The sequence below is a fragment of the Chrysemys picta genome, unplaced genomic scaffold (genome assembly GCF_011386835.1).
Source record: "Chrysemys picta bellii isolate R12L10 unplaced genomic scaffold, ASM1138683v2 scaf4060, whole genome shotgun sequence".
In the NCBI taxonomy this organism is placed as follows: Eukaryota; Metazoa; Chordata; order Testudines; family Emydidae; genus Chrysemys; species Chrysemys picta.
The window spans coordinates 1-4,702 of record NW_027056761.1 but is presented as its reverse complement, the minus strand read 5'-3'; the positions used below and the strand labels follow the sequence as shown (position 1 = coordinate 4,702).

Below are 4,702 nucleotides of genomic sequence, written 5' to 3'. Positions count from 1 at the left end.
AATGGCTGGAATGAACTACCATGGGAAGTGATGGTTTATCCAGCTACAGCTGCTGTGAAATCAAGACCCGATGGCTCTCTGGAAGATACACTTAATAAAATGCCAGTTAATGGGCTTAATACAGAGGGTAACTGTATAGAATTGTGACCTGAGTTATACAGTCAGACTAAACGATGTCATTGTCCTTTCTAGCCCTTAAAATATATGATCAATTTATAGCATTGCTGTAAGTAAACCTATAAAATCACTATTTGGCATTGACAACAAGGAGTCCTGTGGCACCTTAAAGACTAACAAATTTATTTGGGCATAAGCTATCGTGGGCTGGAACCTTCTGGGTTCTCTTTGCTGAAACAGACTAACACGACTACCCCTCTGAAATATATGGCATTGGTGGGAGTAACATTACATGACCATTATTATTGATACTACTTCATTAATTCATTAGTATTGGGCTTAATCCCAACCCCATTCTTTTAGGTGCTGTACCAACATATAACAAAAAAACAACCTCTGGCCAAAGGAGCTTGTAATGTAAGCTGAAAATAAGAGACAACGGTACAGATGACAAACAGATGGGGAGCAACACAAGGTGACAACAAGATGATTGAGAATAAAGCTGAATAACAAGTTGCTAGAGCCTTGTCAGAATTTGATTTTTAAGTTTTTTATAATTTTAATTGATAATATCAATGTTTTATTTTTAAGCCTTTTTTATTTTAAATGTTTAAATCTTTACAATTGCGGGAAATTATGGGGGATCAGACAATGGGAGGTCAGACATAATTTTGTTAATGACAGCCGACACTGAAATTCAAAAAGTTAAAGCTTTATAACTGTTAAAACACAAATTGTCAACATCACATGTCAAAATATACAAAATAAATATCCTTAAATCAAACTCTAATACATTCTCAAGCTGCAGTTTTTCTTATTCTGCCTATCTGTAAATTTCAATTATTGTTGATGGCAATAATTTTTTCATTGGTTTGTGTGCATATGGTGAAATCAATAATGACCAACATTTATTGAGAAAAATCTATTCCTTCCAAGCCTAAGTATATACGATAACACTGGTTAAGAATAGATGGATATAGCACTAGTATGAATACAGATGTGATCAATATAAAGACAACTGCATAGTACTTCACTCTAGAAGGAAAAATCAAATGCATAATACAATGTGGGGAATAACTGGCTAGGAGAAGTGCTGCTGAGATGGATCTGGGAGTTCAAGTGGGTCACAAGTTGAGTATGAGCCAACAATGAGCTGCAGTTGTGAAAAGGGCTGTCTGGGGTGTATTACCAGGTGTGTTGTGTGTAAGACCAAGGCAGTGATTGTACGGCTCTGCTTGGCACTGGTGAGGCCTCAGTTGAAGTTCTGTGTCTAGGTTTGGGAGCCACGCTTTAGAAAGGACGTGGGCAAATAGGAGAGAGTCCAGAGGGGAAAAACAAAAATGACAAAAAGGGTTTACAAAACCTGATCTATTAGGAAAGTTTTAAAAAAATTGGGCATGTTTTGTTTTGAGACAAGACGACCGAGGAGGGACCTGATAACAGTCTTCAACTAGGTTAAGGGCTGCTATAAAGGGGATAGAGATCAATTGTGGCAACCCGTATGAGGCCCAGACACTAAAGAGAGCAAAAGCGTTGAATTCTCATAGTGCAAGTTACATACTGAGCATTAATTAAAGCATCACATTAAGAAATTAAACCTAGAAGCAAGTTTATTTTATTTTTAATCTCAGATAACCTTGCAGGGCACCATTTCAAATAGATTAATGGTCAAGAAACAAGGAAAGGTGTCTATATTCCAACAGCCACATAATGACAGGACCTTAGGTAACATTGTTCCTCTCAAGCAATTGTAAAACATAATTTCCACATGCTACATCAGTTCTTTGAGTTTCATTTAATTCTTGTACAACATTTGTGATACACAAATCAAGGCAGTAACACATAGAGCATACTCCTACCCTTCTTCCAATTGTTCTTCTCAATTGACTGGAATTGTCATGGTGACAAATTAGCTGGGAATGTTTTTCCAGTCTATCACCCTCTTAAGAGCATCCTTAACCTCCTTGTTCCTCAGGCTGTAGATCAAGGGGTTCAACATGGGGACCACCAGGGTATAAAACACAGCAGAGATTTTCTCCTGTTCCAGTGAGTAGCTGGAACTGGGTTATATGTGGCTTAAGCTCACAGGTCCATAGAACATGGTGACAGCTGTCAGATGAGAGGCACAGGTGGAGAAGGCTTTGAGCCTGCCCTTGGCGGAGCGGATCCTCAGGATAGAGAAGAGGATGTACAGATAAGAGATTATGACAAACAGGAGGGTGGACATGGCAATAACTCCAGAGAACGTTACAAGCAAAATCTCATTGATGTGGTTATCAGAGCAGGCAAGCTTCAGCAATGGGTTAGTGTCACAAAAGTAATGATTGATGATGTTGGGCCCACAGAACGACAACCTCAGCAAGCCACATGTGTGGGTCAGTGAGTTCACGAGCCCCCCTACATATGAGCTGGCCACTAGATGAATACAGACTCTCTTAGACATAACAGCGGTGTAGAGCAGAGGGTTACAAATGGCTACATAGCGGTCGTATGCCATCACGGCCAGCAGGAACCCTTCTGTGGTCACAAACACGACAAAAGAGAAGTGTTGGGCAATACAGGCAGAGTAAGAAATGCTTTTACTCCCCACTAAGAAATTCACCAGCATCCTTGGAGCGAAGACTGAGGAGTAGCAGAGGTCAACCACAGACAGGTTACTGAGGAAGAAGTACATGGGGGAATGGAGTCGGGGATCAACCCTGATCAACACAATCATCCCAAGATTCCCAACCAGCGTAAGAATGTAGATCGCCAGGAACGCCGCGAAGAGGGGTATCTGCAGCTCCTGACGATCTGTCAGCCCCAGGAGTATGAACTGGGTCACCGTGCTGTGATTGCCCTCAGCCATTTATACAGGGATGCATGAAACCATACCTGCTGGGATAACAAGAGTGAGCTGCATGGAAGAAGGAAATTTCATGGCATGAATTAAATCTGAATGACACCGCCGGGCTTGAATGTGGGTAGTGAATATCTTACAGGAAACCAACCGCCATGATGTTTGGGAAGAGTTGGGATGGACCTTTAGATTTACACTCACTTTTTAATAGGGCTGAGATTTTCAAGGCTGTCTAGGAGATTTAGACATCCAAGTCTCCATAAAATTGACTGGAATTAGGCATCAAGTTCCCCATAGGGAGTTTCCAGATTCATGTCCATTATCACAAATGTTCTTCAATGAAATATACCTGGCATGTGTTTGAGTTTGAGATTGGTACTTTATATTGTCTGCTCACTGAGGGTAAATTAGAAAGCACTCATACTTTAAATCCTTCCAGATTAGGGTGACCAGACAGTAAATGTGAAAAATCGGGACGGGGGTGGGGGTAATAGGAACCTATAGAAGAAAAAGACCCAGAAATCGGAACTGTCCCCTATAAAATCGGGACATCTGGTCACCCTATTCCAGATAATCCTTTTAGATGACTACAATGTCTGTTATGTCCCAGTCACTTGGTTACTACTGCTTTGTAACACATCCCCTGGCAGTGTTGCTAATCTCAAGCATTTGAAAACCATGAATCAGGCTTCCAAACATCATGCAATTGGCTTAAAATCTTGAAATCTTTAAAAAATAATACACACGGGGTTTAGAGATGGGGCAGGGAAGGATAATTCTGTTTTGTGCAAGATTTTTATTTTTCAGAATTTGGTTTAGGAACAAACCCACAGTTTTTGAAAAGTTTCTGAAAAAGGGAACGGATCCCTGGAGTCATGGACACTGACAATTTTGGATGTTCCCAGCCCCCAGAGCAATCGGCATGTGTGTCTGCTCCAAGGCCATGGACTCTGGAAGCTCTGAGGTTGCTAGCAGGCCACTGGGCAGGTTACAAAGGAGCTGGGCAGGTGAACTAGCAGAAACCAGGCAGGATTCGGATGCAGGCAGAGTTTCCTCAATTCCATGGTGCTGCAGTGAAATTGGCCCTTCTTCACGAAATGTCCCAATTTCACTCAGTCAGCAAATTGCAATGGAACAATGTTTCTGGGCCCTGGAGAGAGTCACATTTTCAAGCTTTTCTTAGCAACCCTTAGGGCTAGAAACATACTTAAAAAAAATCGGAGATTCTTAACTGATCACATGACTGAAGGACCTGGGGCTTTAAGAGAAGCACCAAATATCATGAGAATTGGCAACTGTGCCTTCAATCTATGCTATCCTTGCTCTAGGAGATTTCTGGCCACTTGACTCCAGTCCCAATTTCTTATGCCTACTAGTGGTACACACTGCCAGGTCCTTCATCTCTCTAGGTCAATCCAAGGCCCTTCACAGGCTATCAACACCGTGAGGCTCATCTGCTATTGCAGTGTCATCTATCACCTCCGCCCTTCCAATGCTACCCATTGGTTACATTTTTCAAACAAACACAGCCATGACTGGGGCTGCCGCAGTGCAAATAATTATTGTTATTTCCCCCTTATGGTTAGAGATCGGCCACACCAGAACCCACCGGATCCCAGTGTCCATCTTCCCCCCTCCCCCACTCACACGCATACACAACACTGGATAATGGTCAGACTGGCACTAGGGGCACGATTCTGAGATCGGCCATTAATTCCTGGCTCTGCTACAGGCTTCCTATGTGAT

The 4,702-nt window shown here is 42.1% G+C and overlaps 1 pseudogene; it reads right to left on the bottom strand.

Annotated features, from left to right (window-relative positions):
• Nucleotides 1-1,656: 1,656 nt before the first annotated feature.
• Nucleotides 1,657-2,965, bottom strand: LOC135980535 (olfactory receptor-like protein COR8; annotated as a pseudogene).
• Nucleotides 2,966-4,702: the final 1,737 nt, after the last annotated feature.